This window comes from Apodemus sylvaticus, chromosome 1 (genome assembly GCF_947179515.1).
Source record: "Apodemus sylvaticus chromosome 1, mApoSyl1.1, whole genome shotgun sequence".
Lineage (NCBI taxonomy): Eukaryota > Metazoa > Chordata > Mammalia > Rodentia > Muridae > Apodemus > Apodemus sylvaticus.
Genome location: NC_067472.1, coordinates 80966882 through 80975932, shown reverse-complemented (window position 1 = coordinate 80975932; position 9051 = coordinate 80966882).

Sequence of the window (9051 nt, the reverse complement as noted above, 5' to 3'; positions counted from 1 at the left end):
ACTTTCCTGAATGCAAAAATAGCTGAAGTACATTTCATTTTTTCCCCTCCCTTGACTGTTGACAGCCTGTGATGTGGAGTACAGAAAGAAATGAAGTCTGTTTTCTTATTAAAATGCATTGAGTCTCCCAGGTAGGCACTGGGGTTTCACAGGCAGGCTGCCTCATTTACAGGGGATTCTAGCTGGCTGGAGCCTGCTGCTCTTTATAGCAGCCCTGCAAGAGTCACCTTATGCTTGTGCTTTCTGAGTGTCTGCTTGGATACAAGCTGCTCTGGCATTGTGACTTAGTGCAGAGGGAAATGCCACCACACTGCCTTTTGTAGACAGGCCCATTATTATTCATTTATTCAGTAATCTTTTTTTGAAAACCTACTATGTGCCAATCAGCATTCTAGGCTCTGACAGTGAGCAAACCACACCAAGGTCCCATGCCATGATGAACCTAAGTTGAAGTAGAATGGGACAGAAACCCAATATACATACAGATGTCTCCTGGTGGCAAGTGCCATACAGAAACAGGACAAGACCAGAAACCTGAGATTGCACTGTCCTCAGGACTTCACGAAAATGACTTCATTCCAATCTTTATTGGGAACTGAGCATTTAAAGCAGGGAAGCCAGTTGCAAAGGCCCTGGGGCTAGCATGCTTGGCATGAAAACAGCAACAGAGAGCAGAAAGGCTGGAGTGTAGTGAGCAAGGCAGAAAGTGCCAAATAGTGAAGGGCGGTGACTCCAGCATGCTGTGTCCCGGAGTCCACTTCAGTATCTTTGGCTTTTAGGCTCAGCGCACGGAAGGCCTTGTGACCTTTTAGTAATAAGGAACAATGGCTATGGAGCTGCATGGGGTTCAGCTCTGCATTTCCTAAGCATGTTTATTTTCCCTTCACTTCAGGTCATTCTGTCTCTTTCACCTTAGGCATTTGTTGTTTTTGTTTTGTTTGTTTGCTTTTGCCATACCTCTCTGTCCCATGAGTACACAGCTCCTCCTGGGTGCAGGTGGGAGTTTGATTCACTGAGTATAATCCCTGATTCCTGCATGATGTGAGCACACTGCTGCAAACATGTATGAAACAGACCAGTTTTGTAGCCAGAGGACAAAAAGGAATGGTTTTACTAAAATTAAAACAAAACAAAACAAAAAACCCAAACCATTCTTTAAAACAAGGAGAGAAAACAATGAATTCTATAATCACAAAACACATCTTCGTTTCTTTCTACATATTTTTTCTTTGTTTTTCTCCTGCCGGTGAGTTGTATACAAGCAGTGATCCCAGCATAGTCATTCAGTGTTCATCATTTCAGTTTAATGTGGGAACACAAGCATTTCCCAACATTTGTATAGATCCTCTGCATTCGTTTTGAGATAGCTGATCAATACAGCTTTATAGAGAGGAACCACAATTTGTACTGCCAGTTCGACTCGGGGCCACTTAAAAACCGTGCATGCATGCCTTTTTTATTTTTTATTTTATTTTTTATTTTTTCCCCGATACAGACACCACAGCAGCAGCCATCTCTGTGATTATTTGTCCTTTTTCATTTCGTTATCTCCTTTTTCAGGCTATGTTCCCAGCAGTGAGGGGCTTAGATCCAAGGACATCATCACTGTTACTATTTATAATTTCCATTTCCCTTTCCCATGGTTGCTACAGCCCACATCACAAGTGTGGACCCTAGCATCATCTTCCCACTTCAGGTAGGTGCAGCCTCTTTGATTTCCTGATACATTCCAAGGCCAGTCTCTGCATGTCAAAGATACACAGGTGATGAGATCCTTTATCTGTCATTTCTCCTGCAGAGTCTTCTCATTTAATCTTTGCAGCAGTTCTCGCTGGCAAGTTTTCTTGCTTATATTGAAAAAAAAAAAAGGAATGGAATCAGGATGAGGCATCATCAAATCAATAGCCTGCCCACAAGCTAACCATTAGTAGGCTTGGGACTCAGTCCTGGCTCTGTCTGTCTCTTTCTTTCCCGGTTTGGGTAGTCCAACAGTAATGCATCACCCCCTAACCTCGAGAGCTCAGACTTTAGCATCATAGACTCTATGGGTGCAAATACAGCCATGCTGAGTTATGAAAGGATCAGAGCTAGTTCCTAAGAAAGAATAATTAAGTCTGTCACAGCAACAGTGGGGGGACAAGGGTTCAAAGACAAGACTGTGGAAGAGAGTAATTTTCTAGAGAAAATGTGAGAAGGCATTTCAGAAAATACAAGGCTGTGCTTTGAATAGACCTAGAAGTATGGAACAAAATGACATGTATGGAAGCATTGGGAAGTATGGTCACCAGGACATTGTGATGACAGCAGGATGAAGATGGTTAGGCAGAGGACAAAGCTGCAGACCAAGCTGATGCTGGAATGGGCATTCTGGGCTTGGCACCATCAGTCAACTTGGCCCAAGTCTGGCTGTTCCTTGGGATTGTTAGTTTTTAATTAAATTGTAGTTCAGTTGGGTTAAATTCTTTGTAGGTGAGACCAAGGGTGACTTTTATGTGCCACCAAGAAAAATTCTCTTATAAGACAAAAATCACTTTATATTATAGAATAAAATTCAGACCCTTAAATATTACAGGGTCAGCGGGATGCGTGTGGGTCAGACTGGTGCTGAAACAATGGCTCTGGGGGTACCAGGAGTGTGTGCTATGCAGGATGGTAAGTGCAATCAGGTACAGGTGTGCCGTAATCCGAACCACATCTCAGCTCTCTCCCACAGGGGTTCTCAATCTTCCTAATGCTGTGACCCTGTAATACCATTCCTCATATGGTGTCCTGTAACCATAAAACTATTTTGTTGCTACTTCATAACTAATTTTGCTACTGTTATGAATCATAAGGCAAATGCCTCATATGCAGGATAGCTGATGTGTGACCAGTATAAAAGGGTCCTTCAATCCCCAGAGGGTTACCAATCTACAGGTTGAGAACTGCTGTTCTAGAGTCTAGTGAAACTAAACCCTATACCCCAGTGGTGATGTGATGCCCTGGATGTAGCTTCAGAGGAGATAGTGACAGAACTTCTCAGATTTGGTGGCTGGGGAGTATAAATCTAGGCTTCAATTTTTCAACCAGCCGCCCATGCCCTGGCCTGAGATAACCTTAATGTGTAAACCCTGAGTATATTGTAAAAGCTTATTGGAGATGTAGAGTTTCACCCCCTACCTAATACCTCCTAAATCAGATTCTGTCCTGTAACATGGTCCCAGAGTATACTTATACACATCACAAAACTAGAAGACACTGCTTCAGTGATATTTCAGAAGTAATACCATTAATGGTAGGTAACATTTTTTACTAAAAATATCTGTATATATAAACATTTGTAATAAAATAAATAAATGTGACAGAAAAAAGCCAGCAGTTTAGGTATATGATAATGTACCCAGGGCATGCCATATGTGAGGGATTATAAATTTGTTTGTGCACGTGCACATATGTAAGCATGTGAGCATATCTTTGACAGACAGGACAGAGAGATCATGTCTATACCTATATTACCCATCCATTTCCAATGTCCTATAGGGTTACAAGAACCATGACAAATGGAAGAGCAAATTAGATTTTTTTGTGTGAAAAGCTTTTGTAAACATGTGTAAACATTTTTATGAGATTCTGTTTTGGGTGGGGGGACTGTAGCATTTTGTCGATAAATTGTGTGTATATGTGTGTATGTGTGTGCACATGCATGTCCATGTGTACATTGAAGTGTGTGTGCATGCACAAGTCACTATATATCCTTCAGTTTTCACAGATCATGGCTCATATATACCATTATGTAGTCATTGGAAACAGCTCACCAATGTGTGGTTAGTGTTGTCAGTCTGACAGAATCTGGACTCATATGGGAGACAAGCCTCTAAGCACAACTGTGAGAGACTATTTAGGTGTCTCTGGGAGTGCTTGTTAGGTAACACCTGAGTTAAGTAGTTGGGGAGGGAAGACTTGGCCATTGTGAGTTGTACCATTCTATGGTTCTTGAAGAAGTAAGCTAAGCCCAAGTGCCCCTTTCTTTCTGCTTCTGGGCTGTGGATGCAAGATGATGAGCTAAACTCCTTAAATAGCTGCTGCCTCTATGGCTTCCCCATGATGGCCTGTCACCACAAACTGTGAGCCAAAATAAACCTTCCCTCCATTAAGTAGCATTTGTCAGTCTTTGGCACAATGACAGGAAAAGCAAAGGTTGCAGAGTCAGAATCCCAGATCTCACACAAGATCTCACACAAGCCATGAAACTCAACACCTGACAAACTACACAGAGTCCTACATGTACATCACTGTCATCTGTTTCCAATTCCCCTTATCTCAGTCAACCAGGTACCCACACAAACCCACGGACATTTATGACAAATGTACACACAGTCTCCCAGGGGCATCTTTAGTTGTGAACTTCTAGATGGACATAAACCTCAGACAGACTCTAGCTAATAACCCTTGGAGAGAAGCTAAGCCTTTTGATATTCAGGATGACTTGAGAATGCAGCTTGAGATCTTGTTTTCAACACCTACTGCTGGGAAAGGCAGCAGATAGCAGAGAAGATTCATTGCTCCTTATATCAGAGAGAATCCCTGAATCCAGGCTCTGAACTGAGAAATAATCCAATCAAGGATTTACCCTCGACTCCCTCCAGCCAACCATGTGCTTCCAGTTCTCATATTCAAATGTGCATATCAGGATGCCCAGAAGACTTTACCTTCCATTTAGGGTTTTCTACTGAACTGAGATACCTATTCTCTTAGATGGGTACTAGGGGCACATTCCTTGATATTTTTCTCTGGAGAAGCCATTGAATCCAATGACCATGGTGTATTGATTGCTCACAGTTTGAAGGATAGATGGTTCATGTGAAAAGTAAAGTCAAATAAGCTTTGATCACACACAGAAAAGCTTGGACAAGAAAGTACACCGAAGCATTCTCAAAAGTGTACTCCCTTCCCTCTGCCCATTAGGACCCAGGCCTGAAGCTGCAACTTACATCTAGCACACCAGCCCTGACACACCCCCACATCAGGAAACTGAAGCTTTAGCTGAATGGATAGGAAATCACAAAATCCACAGAACTGGTGATTAGTGAATGCTCACAGAGGCATCTCAGGATGGCCAGGGACCAGGAAGCACCAGCTTACTCAGCTTTGCTCTCAATGGCAAGTGTCTTAGTCTATCTTCAATCGCTCCAACTGAATGCCTGGACTGTGGAAGGAAAATCAATTGTTTGACTCATGATTTTTCTGACTGGAGGATCCCAACAGCAGGTATAGATTCATAAACATATGTCCTGTAGATGGTCCTCCCTGATCTCTCAACCTTGGCAGATAAGTGGCTCATGTGCTACCAGGGAAGCAAGAGGCAAGAGATGGATGGGCTGGAGTCCCTCTTTTATAAGAGCACTAAGACATGCCCCCACCAACACACACACACACACACACAAGGCAGCATTAAGCCATTCTGGGAGTAAAGACCACAAGACCTGACCTTTCCCATGAGGAAATGTGGTGGTTTGAATAAGAACAGCACCTATAGCCTCATACATTTGAATGCTAGTCATCAGGGAGTGGCACTAGTTGAGGAGAAACAGGAGGTGTGAATTTGTTCGTGGAAGTGTGTCACTGAGGTGGGCTTTGTGGTTTCAAATGCTCAAGGCAGTTTCAGTGCCTATCTTGCCCTGTTGCCTATGGATCCGATGTGACACTCTCAGCTACTTCTCCAATGCCATGTCTGCTTGTGTGCTGCCCAGTTCCCTGGCATGATAACAGACGAAACCTCCAAAATAGTAAACACGTACCCATTAAGCGCTTTCATTTGTAAGAGTTCCTGTGGCTATGGTGTCTCTTCACAGTCAAAGAATATTGGCTAAGACAGGAAGTGATTCCATTACCTGGATGCCACCACAGTGGGACATGGAATTGGGGAACAAATCATATGCAAACCCCAGTGGCAAGAAAGCACAGTTACACTAAAGGAAAATCTGCCACATGTAGTCTGAGTTTCCAAACCTTCTCCAACTTGCCTTTAACAATGATGCTTGAACTGCTAGACTGAAAGCCTTTGTTTCCTTCCTAAATCATGACTGTGACTATTGTCATCATTAATTTGTGGATACACTGAGAACAAAAGTACTCTGGTAGTGATGCAAAGTCCTCACTTTGCTGGCAAGCTACTCAGGGTGTTTTTCTCTGGTCTAAGAGCTGGGGCTGCCTTTAGCACTGCCCTCTCTCCTCCTTCATAACCATATGGGAGGACTTAACATCTTTCCACAGGGCAAAGAGGGGAATAGGAAAGGGAGTGTGACTTGGCAGAGAGACAAAGAGAAAATGAAACAGAGACAGCACTTTAAAAGGAGAGGGAAAGCAATGTGGAGGAGAAGAGAGTAGGAAAGAGAATCAACAGGGAAATAGACTGGAATAATTGTTTATGAGACCAAGGAAATGGGAAGAACATCATAATATGCTCAGGTGTGTGTGTGTGTGTGTGTGTGTGTGTGTGTGTGTGTGTGTGTACATTCAAATATGTCTAAGGATTGGAGAGATGGTAGGAAAAGAAAAAGATGTGAGGCACCTTTTGGAGGTAAGTGAACTACTGACCCTCATCAAAGAAGCTTCTCTATATAACAAATGGACACCATCACAGACAGCCACAGCTGGACAGAATAGAGAGATTAACAAATTATGGAGCACTCAGCCACAGATGATATTTCTGCATTATAGCTCCTGCATCTATGGCTCAGGGAACACTGCAGAAGAGAAGGTAGAAAGATCATAAAACCAGAATCCCAGGAAGCCTGCTGTGAAGCCTTCTAGAAATGACTGTCTAAACACGGCCAGAGCAACTGGAATTATCTATGGACATGTGAACATGGGGAGAAAAAAATTGTGGGGTATCAGTCCCCCACAGACAAACAAGGAGAAGGGAAATAGCCTCTCTCAGGGATGAGACCCTTATTGGCTGTCCAATTTATCCTAGACAGCCTTAAAGAGATATACATGCACACAACAAAAACAGTCACAGAAAGTCATATTTATTCACACACATGTACACACACATATGCACACATGCATGACAAATGCAAAGAAAAACAGACTATCAACTTGAGACACAGCAAGACATGGGAAGATCTTAAGGGAGGGATCTGGGAAGGTTTGGAGAGAAGAAAGTGAGGAGGAAATTATGTAATCCTGTTCCAATTTAAAGTATTAAAAATAACAAAAATTAAATATTATATTTTTAAAATGTGCAAGTGAAGAGAGAAATTAAGGATGCTGTATGCAAGTGTATGTGAAAGCCAGATAGGAAGGGAGATAGACAGACAGACAGATGAGAGGAACTCATTAGTCATAGAGCAAGCATGATCAATAAGTATCAAATCCCTTCAAATTGGTTCAATGCATGATCAATTTCCCAAAGCCACTTCACAAAAATGATTTATTTGGGATCATTACAAACTTCACATAATTAGAAAACAATCTATTTCTTTTAAAATTTAAAGTTCACTGAAACTTGTATAGAAACATCTTTGGAGATGCCACTGTTCTTTTGATTGGTTTTCAATTTGTATTACTAAATAATATTTAAAAATAGTTATTTTAGGTATTTCTTGTCACATTCTACTATTTTTAAACTTATTTTTGTCAGCTCTGGTCTGCTAGAACAGACAAAAAAAATTCACCCTCTTCAGGGTAAAGGAAGAGGGATTCCAAAAACACCAGAGAGGGAGTAGAAAGAGGAGACCAGGAGGAGTGGACAAAGGGCAGCTTGAATTCAGGATCAAGGGCGTGGTGGTTTGAATGAGAATGGCCCCCATAGGCTAAAGGATTTCAGTGCTTGGTCACCAGGAAGTGTCACCATTTGAAAGGATTAGGAAGTGTGACCTTGTTGGAAGAAGTATATCATTGGGGGTGTGCTTTGGGTTTTCAAAAGCCCAAGCCAGACACAGTGCCTCTCTCTTCCTGCTGCTTCCAGATCAGGAAATTCAGCTCTCAGCTACTTCTCCAGCACCAGGTCTGCCTGCACACTGCCATGCTCCCTGCCAGGACAATAATGGATTAAGCCTCTGAAACAGTAACAAGCCCTAGTTAAATGCCTTCTTTTACAAGAGTTTCTGTGGTCATGGTGTCTCTTTACAGCAATAGAACACTGAGTAAGACAGAAGGGCAGGCAGGAGGAATCACAAACTTTATAAATTGGAAAAGTAACAAATTTATATAGTGTTTAACAATTGGTTATTTAAGAAAATGTTCAGACAAGGCTTTTGTTTCTGTAAAAGCTTCATTCAACAATGAACAATCTATTGTCAGTTTCTGGGGGATAGGATACAAAACTGAAAGAATAAATAAGGGTGTTTGTGGGCCAGGGTGGTTATAATAGGATACCCAAACATCTCTGCTGGCTCCATGTCCTAAGCAGTGTGGAGGTTCCAGAAATGGATCTAAATCAAGTATGCCTGTAGGAGGTGTTATCTCCAGAAACCCCAAAAGATGAGTGGGTGGGAGATGGGGGAAGTTAGGCACAGCTGGCTTAGTTCAAAATGAGAATTCAAACATTTCCATTGCAGACATGACTGAGCTTGGTGGGAAGGTAAGCCAGGATGCTGGATGATGCTTGGGAATCCAGCACTGATTGACTGGGGATTGGGTGTTCAGTGAATACCAGAGATGGGGAAAGGCATATTCATGGACCAGTTGGAGTTCAGGCTCTGGCCAGTTTCCCAAACTAAGTAGATATGAAAACCTCTGAGAAGAATAGCGGTCCAGAAAGAGGGCATGCTGGGAAGAAAGTTAATCTCCTGGGCATAGGTGTGACATCCCATGGTGTGTGTGTGTGTGTGTGTGTGTGTGTGTGTGTGTGTGTGTGTATGTGTGTGTGCATGCACAGAATTAAGTGAAAAGTCTTACACAGAGTGCCCTGTCACATGATGGTAATTCTCCTTACAAAGAATAGCCACAGACCAAGGAAGAGGAAACTTTACAATGGTAGGAATAGAGTAAAAAATGTGGGAATAACATAACAGCCCAGATTTGGGGCCAGAAACTTTGGCAACATAACCATATTAAAAAAAAATT